A 20,303-nucleotide genomic window follows, 5' to 3' on the forward strand; every position below is an offset into this window, starting at 1 on the left:
TCCTTTCAGAATGAAAACTGTATTCTATTTTTCCTGCATGTGTAATTTGTAGGTAATTTGAGTATTTTACATAATCACATAGATTATCAAACAGGCTGGTAAAGATGCCCCTTCAGGCACTTCATATTCATTCTTGTCGGGGCTTTGTGACACCTCTTTTCATGTGTAATATGCCCCTCACTTGGTCTCACATAACTAAACATCCCTGTATGTGCCTCAGCAGCAGAAAACCCAGTAAAATCAGAGCTTAGCAACCTGCCTTCATCTCTGTTGACTTTGAAGATTTCCAAATTTAAGATTATAGGGAGAAATAGAAATTTTGATTTGGGGAATAAAAATTAGCACATATAGAGGTGTGCTCAGGAATTCACTAATGAAAATTTTAAATGACAGTTACTTTCGATCGCTTCTTTAACTGTGTTTCCTATTATTTTAGACACATCAAATTAAACTCTCAGGAACTCATATGTAAAATAAGGCAGAAGACTATAATTTTTGAAGATTCCTTCAACCTAGTTATCCATGATTCATGATCGTAAACACATTCTCTGCCAGTCATTTTGTAATTTCTTCCTGATGGTCACCAAGGAAAAAGTGAAGGGTTATTCATAGCTAAAAAGAATATTATGAATACATGCATTACCTCAAGTGGGTTAGTAGCAAGTGTATTAATATATGATGGGCAAGATATTATTAATCAAATACAGTTATAACTAAGAATGAGAAACCGGAATTTCTAGAACTACAAATATAGTTGAGGTTAATCCTATTTGATGTGACATTTTTGAAAACTAAATTATCTTTAAACTATTTTAACAACAAAAAAAGAAAGCTTATATGGAAAGCTCAGGGAAATTTTCATCAACACACATACACAACTATATTTTTTGTACATATATATCTAAGTGAAAAAATATATATATAACTTGGGGACACACAGGCTTCTGATGAAAGAATTTAAAAAAATAATAAGACGAAGTGTGAAATTGCCAAAACAAAGAATAATAATATAAAACAAAAACAGTATGGGGGATGATCAAGTCAGAAATATTTCCTTTATCATGTGTTATCAACCCCACAAGTACTCTGTAGTCCACAGAAAATCATGAACTGCATAAAGCTCATCATGAAAAAATGTCTTCCTGCAACTGAGCTGAGGAATTTAAAGATGTCAAAGGTAAAAATGTATTCCTTTTTCAAGAGAGATGGGTCACATGATGATGTTCTATTGCAATATCTTCATGGCTCCCTTGCCAAAGGACTGATGTATATTTAATTACTTTATCTAATGGATGTGATTTCTCAAGTCACAGTTACCCATTAGGAAAGCTCTTGCTCTGGTTCAGCTCAGCAATCCGATTACATTTCCTGACTTTGTGGTTTCAGAGAGGCAGAGCTAGTGGAGAATTCCCTGGCTGATCCATCTGTCTTTGCTGCAGACAACCGACTACAACATGATCATCAGAGTCATTAGGCTTGGGGGTTGGGCAGAAAAATCATGTAGATTCACAATGCCCAAACCTTTTGAGCCAGGTGTCTATATGGTTAATTTCAATTACCAAAGAACAGATCTACTGTTTTATTTTTATTTTTTTTTTCAAAATGCCCTACCCTTCTTGATTGAAATGGGAACAAATCTCATTCTGGAATTTTACATAATCACTATGAAGCACATCATCAGCATACCTAACACCACCTAAGAATACCACCACTTCCTTTTTTTTTTTCCAGTATAATATGATACACTTTTTACTGTTGTAAGATGTAGTAAAAATATATATGAGGGCTAGGCTGCTTTTCCATCGTCTGCCTTCTTCAGGATATTCTTAAGGAATACCTACAATGTTGAAGCTATACTTGTTGTGGCTAAAAAATAAAACTACTACACGTAAGAAGGAAAAAACCTTGTTAACGCAGAAAATTGGTAAGTTTTCCTATCATAATTTAATGGAGTATCATTTTTACACAGCCTTACTTAAGATAGCTGAATAGAAAATGTAAAATAGATAAACACATACTGATTTAAAGATGTACTTTTATTTTTTTTAATGTTTTATTTATTTTTGAGACAGAGAGAGACAGAGCATGAATAGGGGAGGGGCAGAGAGAGAGGGAGACACAGAATCCGAAGCAGGCTCCAGGCTCTGAGCTGGCAGCACAGAGCCCGACGCGGGGCTCGAACTCACGAACGGTAAGATCATGACCTGAGCTGAAGTCGGACGCTTAACCGACCGAGCCACCCAGGCGCCCCTAAAGATGTACTTTTAAAGATTGTTCTACTCAACAAATATTTACATAGTTGATAAATGCATCTTTTGTTGAGGCAAGAAATAGAGCAGGCAAAATATGATTTAAACAAGAAATAAAGTTCAAAAAATGAAATACCATGGCAAATTAATGATAATGATAAATTAAAACATAAACCTACCATTAAGAGCAGAGTGCAGCATGACTGAAACTAAGAAACCAAATAATGCATTAGCAAGGACCTGATATCCTGTCATGAAATCTACAGTATTTAGGAAAGCAATCCTCGACTACAAAATATTAATCACTAACTAAAATATGTATCACGTTTATTTTTAAACTATCTTCATTATAATTTTAACAAATTCTCTAAAAATACTGTTTCAAATTTTTCTCTTTAGCTATAACAATACTGTAAAATATTCTCCTATATCCTTATCAACATACCATTGCTCTACAATTACAAGGAGAGGCGTGCCTGGGTGGCTCAGTCGGTTGAGCGTTGACTTCGGCTCTGCTCAGGTCATGATCTCATGGTTCCTGAGTTAGAGCCCCGCATCAGGCTCTGTGCTGACAGCTCAGAGCCTGGGGCCAGCTTCAGGTTCTGTGTCTCCCTCTCTCTCTGCTCCTCCCCCACTTGTGCTCTTGCGCGAGCTCTCTCTCTCTCTCTCTCAAATAAACATTAAAAAAATTTAAATTACAAGGAGATATTGAGACTTTCATGTTAATCAAACTTTAAAGAAGGGAAGAAATTCCAAAGAGAACCTATTTCAGGAATCCCAGTGTTCCACCTGAAAGGGTTCTCCACCCTTCTGTGCTGCTCCATTCTGTTGCCTCCATCAGTTGAAAACTGGGTGTCCTTTCTGTGCAACTGAGATGGGCTACATTAGTAGCTTTCAATTTTGGAGTGTTAGGAGTTGCTACAACAATAAACTGTTTTCTCTATACCAAGATTTAAAACATTTAAGGGTGTGTCTTTCCATTTGACCTATTTTTCTTATTGAAGCACCGCAAAATTTCTTTTGAAAAAACCAGCGGTGCTGTAGAAAATGCTTTAAAAACTTAGCTGGGTAGTACCAAGGAGTTTGGGTCAATTATAGAATGTTCATTAAAGGCACAAGAGATTCTATTTTTGCCATGGGAAATTTGAGGACTTTCTTCTGCTTTAAGCAGAAAAAATAAATAAATAAAAATCCTCCATAGCTCTGCAATATCTACAGGGTGACCTGCCCTGTGTCTGGTCTGGCATAGAAAGCTTTTCCTAATGTGGGACTGACAGGAATAGGGGCTCTTTGCTTCCCCTATTTGCAGTCTAATCTCAGCTACTTCACTCTACATTTTATTTCCCCAAAGGGCAGCCAGATTATTTTACGATCCCTGTTTTCTCATGATGCTCCATCTATCCAGTTTTGGCTATCCTGATCACCTGATTACTTATCTTATAATATTCACTTAAACATCTCTTCCACAAAGACATTTGACCTCATTTCCTATCTTCCTTCCATCAAATATAAATTAGCCCTTCATTAGCTTCTCATCCCTCCTGTCTGCTTTGGATTCCCAACTGCCCCCGAAAGCAGATTTTTTTTTACATCATAGCTCCAACAATGCTTCATTCCTTTCATCAGTCTCCATGCCTGTCTTCTTCAACTAGACTTTAAGCTCCTTAGACAGGAAAATTGTCCTAGGCATCTTTTATTACCAGGGCATAGCATGGTATCTTGACATCATGGAAACTTACTAAATGCTTGATGAAAGATAGCTTCTCCTAACCAAAACACTTGAAGAAGTATAAGCATCTTGTCCTTAAGACAACATACATATCACACAGATTTGTAAGCAAACGTTAGTTATTACTTAACTAAGTTACTTAAGACTTCTCAATATTTTGAAAGCATCTTCAAATACTTATAACAATCAAGAACTATCATTGACTCTATATAAGAAACATTCTTTAAAAATCCATGGCTCTCTCCATTTTTCTTTTTCTCCTCATTTAAAAAATTAGAACCTGGGCACCTGGGTGTCTCAGTCAGTTGAGTGTCCAACTTTAGCTCAGATCATGATCGCATGGTTTGTGAGTTCGAGCCCCACATTGGGCTCTGTGTTGACAGCTCAGAGCCTGGAGCCTGCTTCACATTCTGTGTCTCCCTCTCTCTCTGTCCCTCCGCTGCTTGCATACTGTCTCTCTCATATATAAATAAACATAAAAAAATTAAAACCTATTTGGAAACAAAACAATCCCTAACCTTATATACAGCTTAACATGTGCAAGAAACGTATAAGTTTTGCTATTATAGTCTGTTTCTCATTTTAGTGATACTAACATAAAAATCATTGATGATCTGTTTGGGTTTAATCAAAGCAGCTTTCTTTCAACCATCAGCAATAAAGTTAAAAGTTTTATCAGACGGATGAGAAGGGAGACCAACCAATATGGTGGACACCACCTAATTACACCTTAAGAATCTACAATTTTGAGGTACACTATTCTTAGAATTTAAAAAGCCATTAGAGTGTTTTTCCATTTTCACCAGTGCTTAAGCCCCCCAACATTGAAATATTTTACTCAAAATGTACGTTTGATTAAGGACATATCACCAAATGTCTGGATCTCTAAGAAAGTGATAAGACAATTGTTTTAGAAACCCAGGCACAGATATAATACTAGATTGTTGATTAATTCTAACTTAAATTTTGCCATTAAACAGTGCAACTTATTTGAAATTTGTAGGTAAAAACAAGGTTAAATTATGCAGGAAATATTTTATTGTCATTAAATCCAAGGCACAGTACTCCCCTGAAAGTTGTGCATATAATAAATTTGGGGTTACTAATATGGTTAAACATAAATGTAGCCAGTTTTCATTGGTAGAAAATTTAGAAAATATTGAAAGACATAAAGATTAAAATAAAAATAATTTCAGAAAAAATTATTTATGTTACTTTGAGATATTTACTTTGTCTTCTTATGTACATACATTTGGCCAAATGCTTTCCAGAAAAGCTATAAACATTTGTTTTCTCTAGCAATTTTTAAGCATATATTTTTTCCATACCCAAACAATATTAAGTATAGTAATTGAAAAATTCTTCCCAATTTGATGTGGGAAAATAATTTCTTTTAAAATGTACCCTCCATGGAACATGTCTGTTTCTTCTTTGATAAGTCTGTTTATTTTCTTCATCCTTTTTCTATTGGGGCATTCTTAATTTTCTTTTTTTTTTAATTTAATTTTTAAAATTTATTTATTTTTTAACATGAAATTTATTGTCAAATTGGTTTCCATAAAACACACAGTGCTCCTCCTAACAGGTGCCCTCTTCAATACCCATCATCCACCCTTCCCTCCCTCCACTCCCCATCAACCCTCAGTTTATTCTCAGTTTTTAAGAGTCTCTTACAGTTTGGCTCTCTCCCTAACTTTTTTTTCCTTCCCCTCTCCCATGGTCTTCTAGTAAGTTTCTGAGGATCCACATAAGAGTGAACATGGTATCTATACCATAGATATGGTATATATGGTATCTATCTTTCTCTGTATAACTTTTTTCACTTAGCATAACACTTTCCAGTTCCATCCACGTTGCTACAAATGGCCATTATTTCATTCTTTCTCATTGCCAGGTAGTATTCCATTGTGTATATAAACCACAATTTCTTTATCCATTCATCAGTTGATGGACATTTAGGCTCTTTCCATCATTTGGCTATTGTTGAAAGTGCTGCTATAAACACTGGGGTACAAGTGCCCCTATGCATCAGTACTCCTGTATCCCTTGGGTAAATTCCTAGCAGTGCTATTGCTGGGTCATAGGGTAGATCTATTTTTAATTTTTTGAGGAACCTCCACACTGTTTTCCAGAGTGGCTGCACCAGTTTGCATTCCCACCAACAGTGCAAGAGGGTTCCCGTTTCTCCACATCCTCTCCAGCATCTATAGTCTCCTGATTTGTTCATTTTGGCCACTATGACCGGCGTGAGGTGATATCTGAGTGTGGTTTTGATTTGTATTTCCCTGATGAGGAGCGATGTTGAGCATCTTTTCATGTGCCTGTTGGCCATCTGGATGTCTTCTTCAGAGAAGTGTCTATTCATGTTTTCTGCCAATTTCTTCACTGGATTCTTTGTTTTTCAGGTGTGGAGTTTGGTGAGTTCTTTATAGATCTTGGATACTAGCCCTTTGTCCGATATGTCATTTGCAAATATCTTTTCCCATTCCGTTGGTTGCCTTTTAGTTTTGTTGATTGTTTCCTCTGCAGTTCAGAAGCTTTGTATCTTCACGAAGTCCCAGTAGTTCATTTTTGCTTTTAATTCCCTTGCCTTTAGAGACGTGTCAAGTAAGAAATTGCTGCGGCTGAGGTCAGAGAGGTTTTTTCCTGCTTTCTCCTCTAGGGTTTTGATGATTTCCTGTGTCACATTCAGGTCCTTTATCCATTTTGGGTTTATTTTTGTGAATGGTGTAAGAAAGTGGTCTAGTTTCATTGTTCTGCATGTTGCTGTCTAGTTCTCCCAGCACCATTTGTTAAAGAGACTGTCTTTTTTCCATTGGATATTCTTTCCTGCTTTGTCAAAGATTAGTTGGCCATAGTTTTGTGGGTCCAATTCTGGAGTCTCTATTCTATTCCATTGGTCTATGTGTCTGTTTATGTGCCAATACCACGCTGTCTTGACGATTACAGCTTTGTAGTAGAGGCTAAAGTCTGGGATTGTGATGCCTCCCACTTTGGTCTTCTTCAAAATTACTTTGGCTATTCGGGGTCTATTGTGGTTCCATATGAATTTTAGGATTGCTTGTTCTAGATTCAAGAAGAATGCTGGTGCAATTTTGACTGGGATTGCATTGAATGTGTAGATAGCTTTGGGTAGTATTGACATTTTAACAAATTTATTCTTCCAATCCATGAGCACGGAATGTTTTTCCATTTCTTTGTATCTTCTTCAATATCCTTCCTAAGCTTTCTATAGTTTTCAGCATACAGATGTTTTACATCTTTGGTTAGGTTATTCCTAGGTAATTCATTTTCTTCTTTTGATAAGGGGTCTCCTTTAAGAATATTGATCCCTTTCTACAAAAGTTTCTATTTACCTTTTTTTGCCAGTTTGTCATTTTTTTAAAAAAAAAAGATTGTTAATGTTTATTTATTTTTGAGGCGGGGGGAGGGGTAGAGAGAGAGGGAGACAAAGAATCCGAAGCAGGCTCCAGGGCTGAGCTGTCAGCATAGAGCCCAACGTGGGGCTCAAACTCACAGACTATGAGATCATGACCTGAGCCGAAGTTGGATGCTTTATTGACTGAGTCATCCAGGCGCCCCACCAGTTTGTCATTTTTTTAATTTTTGTCTTTGGTAAACCTGGTTTTTAAAAACAAATTTAAAAATATATAATTACTACTTGAAAGAACTACACAATTACTGTAAAATATTCACATTTTTGTGCATATATATTTTTTTCTTAGTGCAAAAGCAGAGTTTTATTTTCAGGATATAATTTCTTGGAAGCACAAGACTAGGGATGAGATATTCACACAATCCCTGGAGACTTGTGTGAGGCTGCACAAGGTTGCTCATTTTACCTCAAATGAAACCATCCAAAGTTTGCCTCTTCTCTTTTCTCAGTGTTTGGGTGACACACCTCTCCAGATATTTCATACAATCTTTTTTGAATTTGGAATTTGAATATCAATATTTCTTTAGTTCATATGACTCTATTCTAAATAAGGCAAATAACAATATTACATGTTTTCATACTCATTATGGTTTGCAAAACACTTTTACAGGCATCATTCATTTATTCAAATTCATTCCAGACCTAGTTTTGAGGACCTATCATATGGTTAAAATTAAACTTCAGAGCAGTTAGTAACTCCATGAACAGAACACCTTTAGGTTGAATACTTGAGCCACAACCGCAGGTTGATGACTCATTTTTTTTCCCTAATTAGCATTCTTATATTTATTTTTGAAGAATAAATATAGCTACAAAACTCAAAAGTATGTGTAAAGAAAAGTAATTGTCCCTCTCTCCCTTGTTTCCCAGCTACCCAGATTCCTACCCTGGAGGGATCGACTGGTACCAATCCCTTGTGTACCCACCTACATGTTTTTACAAACACATCTATACCTACTAATTTTCCTTTTCATACAATTAATACTCTGTATACACACTGGCTTACATTTTGCATTTGTCACTTAAAAATATAGCCTGGAGGGGAGCCTGGGTGGCTCAGTCAGTTAAGCTTGATTTCAGCTCAGCTCATGATCTCACGGTTTGTGAGTTTGAGCCCCCATATCGGGCTCTGTACTGACAGTGTGGAGCCTGCTTGGGATTCTCTCCCTCTCTCCCTCTCTCTCTTCCCCTTCCCTGTTTGCACACACTCTCTCTCTCAAAAATAAATAAACTTAAATATATATATATAATTATATATATATAAATATAAAAAATATTATATATATATATTATATATATATATTATATATATAATATATATATATAACCTGGAACTATTTCTGTATTAATATGTAGAGAGCCACCATGTCTTTTTACAACAGTTTCATAAATTCCATTTGCATAGATAGGACAAAATTATTTAGCCATTCTTCCTTGAGGAACATTTCTGTTTTTTCCCAAAGCCACAATGATTATCTCCTCATACATAGTTTCACAGTATGAAATTATATTTGTGAGATAAATACCTGAGAGCAAAATCTCTGGGTCATAATTATATCTGCATTTATAATTTGGACAAGATAATATTGCCAAATTACTTTTCATAGAGGTTCTACCAATTTATGCTCCCCAAAACAATATGTCAGGGATTGCCTGCACACACCCTCAACACAGAGTTGTATAAACCTTTTTTCATCTTTGCTATCTTAAGAGGTGGGAAATGATAACTTCCTATTGTTTCAGTTTGCATTTTTTCTTATGAGAAAGGTTGGGGATCTTTTCAGATCCTTAAAATGTGCTTCATTTCTGTGAACTCCTTGTACACAGTCTTCATCCATTTTTATAACGAGCTATTATTCTGTTCTTATTAATTTAGGAATTCTTAATATAATAATAAAATAAGCTGTTTTCTGTAGAATAAGATGCAAATATTTGCATCAGTTTTTTGTTTTTCATTTCTTTTGCATCAGTCTTTTGTCTTTCATTTCATTTTTTTCATTTCTTCACTTCTTTTTCTTTTCATTTCTTTTCATTTCTTTTGAAGCATTTACTATTTTGTTAAAGTGAATTCACCAATTCTTTCTGTAATGGCTATTGTGTTTTTACATTACTTTAGAAAAAAAGTTCTATTGTAAAATTAAAAAAAAATTCTACCTGTTTTCTTCTAGTAACATTTCTTTTTCTTTGTGATTTGTATTTTATATTTTAAATATTTTATTCATCTAATATGTATATTGGGTTAAGCTGTGAAGTAGCAATTTGAATTCATCTTTATTCCCATTGCTTTCCAGTTTTCCCAATGACACTTATTAATTAATATTTCCTCCCACCTTTTTGAGATGCTATTTATAATTCTCATACATAATTATGTCTATTTCTGGATATTACATTTTATTCCACTGTGCTATGTATTTTACCAAAACCAACCATTTTAATTATTCTAATGTTATAAGGTAATTTAATGTTTAATGGGGTTAGTCTGAGTAGATATTACTGTGTCCTGTGTATATTGTCCCAGATAACTTGACTCACATTATCTAATTTCAGAATTCTTATTTTTATTTTCATTGGAATTGCAGTAAATTTATAAGTTAACTTAAAAAGAACTGCTATCTTGGATGCCTGGGTGGTTCAGTCAGTTAGGTATCCAACTCTTGACTTCAGCTCAGGTCATGAGCTCATGGCTCGTTTGTGACTTTGAGGCTCATATCGGGCTCTGTGCACTGACAGTCAGGAACCTGCTTGGCATTCTCTTTCTCCCTCTCTCTCTGTCCCTTCCCAACTCACATGCGCATGCTTTCTCTCTATCTCAAATAAATAAAACTTTAAAAAACAAAAAAAAAGATTATTGTCAATGATTGTCGGCATATCTAAAATGGTTAGTAGGAATATTCATGTAGTTCCATCTACACATGATGTATGAAGAAAAGAAGGAAAATATTTCTTAGCCCATATTAAATCTTCTCTAGTAGTCAGAATTAAACCTTTTCTGAGAGCACGAACCATCACTGATGTATATAACCTCTGAGGTCACTAAAGTATGGCTACAAAAGAGATTATACACCTTTTTACAAAGTGTTCTATACAGAGTGCATTTCCACTCTTTGATAATGCATGTATCCACCTCACCCAAAACATTAACATGGTTTAGGAGAAAGGACATAATAGCTTTGGTGCCAGGCTGATTTAGGTTTGAATTCCATGATTGTAAGACCTAGGTAGCTCTGTGGCATTATGCAAATTCCTCATAAATGAACCAGAGAAAATACCCATCTAACAAGGTCATTAGGTAGAACAGAAACACTTTCTATGCCTACCACAGTGCCTAGGCTAAATAAATATTAGTAATATTATCATCTCTCCCTGTATATACTGCAATTTTAAAATGATAAACCATGAATCAGTGGTTAAAAGTAAAACCTCATTGAAATCTTACAGGAAGAAGGGCACCTGGGTGGCTGAGTCAGTTAAGTGTCTGACTTTGGCTCAGGTCATGATCTCACAGTTGTTGAGTTCGAGTCCCACGTCGGGCTCTGTGCTGATAGCTCGGACCCTGGAGCCTGCTTTGGATTGTGTGTCTCCCTCTCTCTCTGCCCCTCCCTCACTCATGCTCTGTCTCTGTCTCTCAAAAACAAATAAATGTTTACAAAAATAAAAACAAATAAAAAAAATAAAATCTTAAGGGAAGAATATTTGCTGCTTATGTTGTATTTCATTTTCCTATGTTTGTGGCTTTAATCTAAAATCTAGATCTGCAGTAAAATAGGAAGACAGAATAATAGAGTTGTTAATTTTGTGGCTCCATAATGAGAGAGGCCTGGGTTCAAATCTCATCTCTTTTACTTACTAACTTGTGTTTTGGGCAAGTTAATTAACCTCTGGAAAGCTTGGTTTCTGCATCATAAATTAACAGAACTAAAAATGATTATCCTATAAGGGCATTTTATGGGAAAAAAATGAAACACTGCCTTTTAATCATTAAGCACATTTCCTTGTACACGTTAAGCGTATAATACATTCTAACCATTATTATTAATGATTTTTATCAACTTTCTTACAAATTGATTTTGCATACCTAATGTTCTTAAGAAAGGAGAACAAATTTGGTGACTTCATAATAGATAAAGTTTTGTATTACACACACAGAACCTTTTCTTCTTAATGATATTTATTTCTAGAGTTTTAAACAAGAGAACTATACTCATTGCAAAAGTAGAACTGCACTACTCTCTACCAACAGATGGCGATATATATCGCACACAGCCATTCAGTTCCTACCAACATAAAGCTCCTAAGTCCATGCAGTGGATGCAGAATGTGGGCATTGTTCTTAAGCAGTAATGAAAATTATTAAATCCATCAGGCTTGTTCAATTCCAATATACTGAGAGTGTTGTAATATTTGAAACCAAAGTAGAAATGATGAAAGAGATGAAACTGTGAGAAAATAAGGAATATGGCAAATTCATAAAAGAGTAACCATCTGATAGTAGAAATGATTCTTTAGGACTGAGCAGGATCATGTGATGGTTAAAAGTGCTGAGCTTAGGTAATACCGAGCAAGATATGAGGAAATATTACTTTAAAAAACAAAAAGAGAATATGCTTTAGTAGGAATCAAAGGATTTTCTTCATCCAGAACTTAAAAATAAAGCAAGAGAAAGCTAGGTATTCATTTAAGAAGGCAAAATCTGAGCACAGTGACAGATTTTGATGAAATATTCCTGGAAGCCTAGGAATGGTTCAATAACGAAAGGTCCTTTAATTCAATATCAACAAGTGAGTTAAGTAGCATGCATACCAATCTACATATAAGATTTTTGTTGTAGACATTCTTTTAGAATGTATATCAGCAGGGGAAGGAGCTAAAGAAACATCTTATTTAGTGGCAATTCATTCTAGGTATGGTGAAGTATTATGGAATAAATAACATAAACTTACAAAAAAAGCCTTTTGAAAACTCATGTTCACCAACTCATGTTCCGTGTTTCATACTTCAGGGAGCCAAAGGCTAAAAATATGGTAAGGCAGTTAGTGGCCCTAAACTTAATCTGGGAATATGATGAAATACATATAATAATGTGTAAAATGTATTCTCTTTTGATGTTGTTATTGTTGAAAGATAGAAGATGAAGGGTATGGCTATTTTTTTAAAAGGCGTTAGTTAAGTGTATGATAGCATTTCTTACTCTCACCATTCTGAGACACATTTTTCAAAATTCTACAATACATATCAACAGACTTAGAATAGTGGATAAAATTCCAGATTAGATAGCAGCCACAGAGTAACAAGTGAATTGGAAGAAAATAATTCCTATCTTTCCTCAAATTTAAATTCCAACAGATATCCGACCAGGATTCTCAGATAAGGGGAGTGTTGAGGCAAAAAGAGTCTAAAACAATTCAATGGTAAAGGTACTTAATTTTTATTTACAGGCTTTACTACTTTTCTTGTTCTAATTAATGCATGGAACTGTTTGTAAGCAAAAAAGATGTTCATATATCATATTTTCATGACAATGTAAACCACACTCAGTGACCTTGAATTTCCATAAATAGTCTCCATTTTTTTATGTGCTGGTAGCTACACAAGGGGAAAGGTACTGCCTACGGGATTTAACCACCACAAGAGCTCTCTGATGGAACAAAAGATATTTGTGGTATAAATTCTAACCTTCAAACATCAGTTCTCAGTGGCAAACTTCTAAAAACACTTTTAGCAAAACTGATTGAAAAATTAGTGTCCTCATAAGAATTAAGGGATAGATGAAAGGAGAGTTTTAAACTTGTTTTATTAAAATGAATCTAAGATTCTAAAACAAAGAAGTCATTGATTTACTAAACACTTAAGAAAATAAGACAGTCTTTCTTTTTCATTCATTAGTCATGTGCTTACTCACTCAAGTATTATTTAATACTCACATTGTGTAAAACATTGTTCTAGTTTAATCAGAGGAGATTAAACTGCAGCAAGACAGAATTCTTGCTCTACTTAATCATATCATCTAATGCCTCAGATTGGAATATAAATAGTTCCTGAATCTATTAACTATATAGCAAGGAATCAGAATTCCTAGACTACATAGGAAGGGATGAAACCCAAATATTTTTTCAATAATAGGATTGGTCAAAAGGATAAATAAACCCAATCAGACAGCAAGAAAATATTATATTCTTTCCATATCAGCAATCTCCCTAAGTTGCTGGCATACTCTTCCAATAATTAAAGGATTTTAATCATAGAATACAAGAAAAAAAAAAGAAAGGAAGAGTAAATATTCCTTACTCTGAATATTTACCTTACTTTCAGTAAGGACTGAGTAAGGATATTTGAGCTAAACACACACACACACAACAACAACAACAAAAATAAAGCAGACCTCTGGGAAAGAAGGATGAAGGGGATGAAGAGAAGTTGGAGACTCTTAGACTCCATAACATCTACAGGAATTGAAAAAAAAAAAATGAATCCAATGGATCACAGACCTAAACGTAAGAGCTAAAACTATAACACTATAATAAGAAAACATAGGAGAAAATCTTTAAAACATTGGATTTGGCAACATTTTCTTGGATATGGCACCAAAAGCACAGGCAACAACAACAACAAAAAACAGATACAATGGATTTCATCAAAATTGAAATCGTGCATATCAAAGGATACTATCAGATAGTGAAAAGGTAACTCTGAGAATGGATAAAATATTTGCGAATCATATATCTGATAAGAAATTAATAACCACAAGATATAAAGGACTCCTAAAACTTAACAACAAAAGCAAACAAAAAATCAGCAAAGAACTTGAATAGACATTTCTTTAAAGAAAATGTACAAGTGGTCAATAAGCACACAAAAAGATATTCAAACTTCAGTAATCATGATAGAAATGGAAATAAAAACCACAATGAGATATCACTTCACATTCATTAGAATGGCTATTATTTAAAAAGAGGAATAATAAATGAAACCTTGTGCATGGCTGGTGGGAATGTAAAATAGTGAAGCTGATGTGAAAATGGTATGTTAGTTCTTCAAAATACTACACATAGAATTATTACATGATTCAACAACTCCACTTGGGGAGTTAACTCCCCAAATTAAAAAGCAGGTAAGCAATCAGATAGTTATCCATCAATGTTCACAACATTATTATTCATAATAACCAAAATGTAAAAGCAACCCAAATGTCCACCAACTGATGAATGGATCAACAAAATGTGATATACACACACAATGAAATACTATGTAGCCTTCAAAAGGAAGGACATTCTGACATATGCTACAACATCTATGAGCCTTAAAAATATTGTTCTAGGTGAAATGAGCCAGACCCAAAAGGACAAATATTAAAGATTCCACTTATATGAGTTACCTAGAACAAGCAAATTCATAGATAAAGAGAGTAGAATGGTGATTATCAGGGGCAGGGGAGGGAGGAGGCAAGTAATGAGTTATTGTTTAATGGGTACAGAGTTTCAGATTGGGAAGATGAACAAGTTCTGGAGATGGATGGTGGTGATGGATACACAACAATGGGAATGTACTTAATGCTCTTGAATTGTACACCTAATAATGATTAAAGTGGTAATTTTTATGTTATGTATATTTTATCACAATTTAAAAAAACTTAAATTCACAAGAATTTGCTGAAAACTTAGAGAAGAGAGAGTCAGTAGAATCCCAAAGTCACAGCAGTGAGCAGTGGGTCAGGCATGACAGGACACAAATATACTTCCCTGCTGTCTATGTTGCCAGACGGTACTCCTTGATGTCTATGCAGTGCCACTATTTCATAAGAAGAAACTGTACAACAGATACAAGAATTAAACAAAATATGACTGCACTCTCACCCTGTTTTAGTTTCCTGCATTTAAACATTTAGAGATACTCTCAGTTGTAACCTCTGTCACGTTAGCTCTTTTATCCTCCATTGCAGATAGGGAGATAATATAAAACATTTACACATAAATCTCAAAAAAAAGATCAAAAAGATTTCATAGTATATGGCAATTAGGAGCTTCTCAAACATTTACTTGGATTGTGGGGTACCTATGTTCAGAATGGGATCCATTTAAAAAAAAAGGCAGAATTCATCTTCTTCCAAAGTTTGCCCCATGCTGGTCACTGCAGCATTGGCCCCTCATACAGACTTCTAGGCAGATGTAGTAATCTTTCCCAAGTTAGGAAGAGGCACACATCTTCTACTACTTTCTACCTTCTCTCTGCACTTAGTCGCACTGACTTCCTTGCTGTTCCATGAACACCTCAAATATGCCTTCAGGCTGGTGCAATTGCTACTCCTCGTGACTGGAATGATTTTCCTGTTGCTTCCCCGGCTCTCTCACTTCCCTACCTCCCTCAGGTCTCTGCTCAAATATCACCTCTAAAAGGCTTTCTAACCATGCTTACTTATTAAATAATGCCTCCTGCCCTCCATTCTCTCTGTCCTGCTATATGTTTCCCCACAGCATACACGTAGTGGTTTGTTTATTTACTCGTTATCTGCCTCCAAACTAGCATGAGACCCCCATGTTTTATTCACTGCTATTACCGCACCACAATCGTGTCTGAGTAGCTACTTGATCAGTACTTGCTGAAGGAAGAGAGTGAATAAAGGAAGAAGGAAGGAAGGAAGGAAGGAAGGAAGGAAGGAAGGAAGGAAGGAAGGAAGGAAGGAATTACTATTCAACTGCAGAAACATAAATGCTGAGAACAGTGATGCTGAGTTTTAAGAGCTGACCTGGATCTGTTCAGCCTCCCTTTACCGCTACCCTTAGGATGTCTGCCAGGCTCTCCCTCCCCACAACCTCAATGGCACTGATACCAATTTGGATGCCAACTCCTGATCTACACATTTTGGAGGGCCACCAGATAGGGCTTAATGACTGATCACCAGTTCAAGACAACTGGGTTTGGAAATTTTAGTTTTAACATTATTATTATCATTATTTTTTAATGTTTGACTGCAGACCACCTCTTAAGCAAATCCTCTGACAGATAACTCTTTTAGGAAAGGATCTGGGCATCAGTCTTTGTAATGCATCAAACTGAGTACATGTTAAGATATTTTGGCTCTTTTATGTTAATAAGACTAAATACTGTCGTCTAGAATTGATGAACCCAAACTGTGGCAAAAAAAAAAAAAAAAAAAAAAAACAAGCAGGAGTGTTGTTCCTTTCCTGAGTCAGAATAAGAAATAGGACTGTTTCGTCGGGACTTAGTAATGATGAAAAGTTGGGTTTAAGAAGTCTCAATTACTAACCTCTTCTTATTTCTCCCACATACTTAAAAAGTAAGTTTCAGGGGCGCCTGGGTGGCGCAGTCGGTTAAGCGTCCGACTTCAGCCAGGTCACGATCTCGCGGTCCGTGAGTTCGAGCCCCGCGTCGGGCTCTGGGCTGATGGCTCGGAGCCTGGAGCCTGTTTCCGATTCTGTGTCTCCCTCTCTCTCTGCCCCTCCCCCGTTCATGCTCTGTCTCTCTCTGTCCCAAAAATAAATAAACGTTGAAAAAAAAAAAAAAAATAAAAAAAAGTAAGTTTCATGGGGCGCCTGGGTGGCGCAGTCGGTTAAGTGTCCGACTTCAGCCGGGTCACGATCTCACGGTTCGTGAGTTCGAGCCCCGCGTCAGGCTCTGGGCTGATGGCTCAGAGCCTGGAGCCTGTTTCCGATTCTGTGTCTCCCTCTCTCTCTGCCCCTCCCCCGTTCATGCTCTGTCTCTCTCTGTCCCAAAATAAATAAACGTTGAAAAAAAAAAAAATTAAAAAAAAAAAAAAGTAAGTTTCAGTGAAAAGGAACTATTGTAAATGAGTTAAGTATATGCCTGTAATAAATATGATTCATTTCTTCAGCAAATCTGTACTAAGAATGACTGCATACAAGGCACCGTGCAGGGCCACCAATATGAACAAACTACAGTCTCTGCCCTTAAAACCTTAACAGTCTAGTGGACAAGCTGCCAATAGACACCCATTAGAACTCAGACACATCATAGAATTCAAGAATTTTCATGTTTCTATACCCCACTCAAACAGTATCTAAGTAGATACCAGAAATTTAAAGAAAATAATCTGCACTAGGAAATTATAGATATAATGCAAAATAAACTAATGTCCAAAAATGTTTTAAAACCCTTAAGAGTGAACACCTTGAATCATTAATGTTACATACTTTAATTGACACAAATAAGTCTCTTTGCGATAATAAGTTCTAAAATTCAGATTACGTTGAGTATATGAACTTGAGACACTAAAAATATTTGTACTCCTCTAATTAAAAATGTCTATAAGGGCGACTGGGTGGCTCAGTCTGTTGAGCTTCCAACTTCTGCTCAGGTCATGATCTCACAATCCGTGAGTTTGAGCCCCAAGTCGGGCTCTGTGTTGACAGCTCAGAGCCTGGAGCCTGCTTCAGATTCTGTGTCTCCCTCTCTCTCTGCCCCTCTCCTGCTTATGCTGTGTCTCTTTCGCTCTCAAAATAAATAAATATTTAAAATTTTTTTTGAATGTCTGTATTCTTTTTTTTTTTTTTTTTCTTGAGAGAGCACGAGCAGGGGAGAGGAGCAGAGGGAGAAATAGAAAGAGAATCCCAAGCAGGCTCCACACTCAGCATCGGGCCCAATGTGGGACTTAATCCCAAAACCCTGGGATCATGACCTGAACTGAACTCAAGAGTCATAGGCTCAACCGACTGAGCCACCCAGGTGCCCCCAAAATGTCTGTATTTGTAATTTCTAGGACACAAGAACTTTACACGAATGCTGTCTTCTTCTTTCCTTACCCTGTACAAGGTCACTTTGCTTCCTCTACTTTTCCGTCCCCCTAACACCCAGAATCTCATGCCTGGCTTCATTCCCTCTTTTCATCACTGAGTGGAATGAACTTCACCCAGACATTTCACACACACACTCCTTTTAATGGTACCATTCCTTTTCTTTCAAACTCTTGTCTATATTGGGAAAGTTCCTTTGATTTCCTTAAAATAAAACAAGCAAAATATTCTAATTGTGGCCAAATCAAGTCAAAGTAATACAATGACACCCCTAGACCAGGAACACAAAGTCACTCAACCTTTAAAACAACCTCAAAAGCACTTTTAAAGTATTGATACATTTCATAACATCATAATATCTCCAAATGTCCATCTAAATCTCAACTTCAGTTTAACACAAATACACCGCCACCCAAGAATCAGTATCCAAGAAGAACATTTAAACAATCTTCAATCTTTCTTTCTCTTATTCTCTGGTATTGTAATTTGATAGTTCGCTTTGTTTAATTGCAAATGTAGTTTATTTCGGCTCCATTCTGGGTGTTTGGAAATGACTTTTATAGAATCCCTGGTAACCTAACCACTAGGCATATTTGGGTGGAATATGTACAAGTGCATTCACAGGATAAATACAATCTTCTTTCCTCTAAAAAGAATTTGTACATTACTCAGGTTAGTGATCACTGCAAGTACTTTGGAAGGTTAGCAAACTTCTGAGTTTAGCATGCTCACCTCAAAAGGTGGCTGTAGGGATTTAAAAGGAGTATTTGAAGATCCCTTAATGAACTGCTTGACAAAAATGAGACCTCCACATTTGAGTCTGTTAAATTAATGCTATTACCAGTAATCTTAACAATATATGTAAATGGTGCTGTGATCCATATTTTCCCTTATGGCAGTATACCTGTTCATATATTCATTTTCTGTCCTCATCATGTTGCCCTAACCCACCTCTTGGAACACATAGTCTATTATTCTCTGTAACTGAGGAAGAATTGTGGATTGCTAAAGAAGATAAATAAAAACAATTCAGTTGTTACCCTTAATTTGATGATTTCCTTTACAAGATTCTGGTTTTTGTTAATGATCACGAGTGAAATAAAGTAAGTGAATGGACATATTGGCAAATATTTCTCTCAGGCTCAGACATCTAATTTGCTGATTTAAAAATTCAGAGTTACGTTCCTGATGACTGAAGTACTAGAGTAAGTTTGAATTCACACATAAGTGAAAAATTTTATGATACGTGCTTACAAAAATCTTATCAAAATAGATAGTTTTGAGATGCATTATTAGGAGATCTGGCAGGTCACCTCTACTGAATTGCTCTCTATTAATGAAAAATTCTGATGGACCAGGTTCAAAAACAGAAAGACAATTTATCTGGATAGTTAACAAACTATTGATTTTTAGATACCTCTCCCATATTTTCCTACTTATAAATTTTTAGATACTTCACATAAACAATTTGTAATAGCCTATACCTGACAACTTTACTAATAGAGAGTTCAAAATGGGATGATCCTACATTGGAGATGTACAATTATAACTGTCCTTAAAAATAGGATTAAGAGTAAACGCAACAACAGAGTACTTTAAATGCTGTACCATTTGTATTCAAAACAGAATACATTTTGATTATATACACTAAGCTACCAAATGTCTATCCACCATTATTGAACGCCTCCTTATCATGTGTGAGACACTAAAATGCCTTTTTAAAATTTATGTATTTAACCTAATTTGTACAGAAACCCTTAGAAGGGTTAGTGACCAACTCTACAAATAATGAAGCTGCATTTGAAAAAAAGTGTTTGACTAAGATCACATGCTGAGCAAGAGAAATATCTAGGAAAACACATTTTCACTACATTGATGTGAATACAAATTTATCCCTCTGTTTTTAACCCTTTATAAAAATATTTTGTAAATATTCTGAAATATAGTACAAATGTAATATGAATTTCCAAAAGAGCATCTCTGCATAACAATTCTGCAAACATTCATTCCTGAAAGTATGTCAGATGATCTCATGATATTATAAGAACATTGTTCCCACTTGACCCTTGATGATGCCATTTCTCTTTTCCCTACATGAATTACCATGAGCCAGTTTGTCCAGG

Source organism: Lynx canadensis, chromosome C1 (genome assembly GCF_007474595.2).
Source record: "Lynx canadensis isolate LIC74 chromosome C1, mLynCan4.pri.v2, whole genome shotgun sequence".
NCBI lineage: Eukaryota > Metazoa > Chordata > Mammalia > Carnivora > Felidae > Lynx > Lynx canadensis.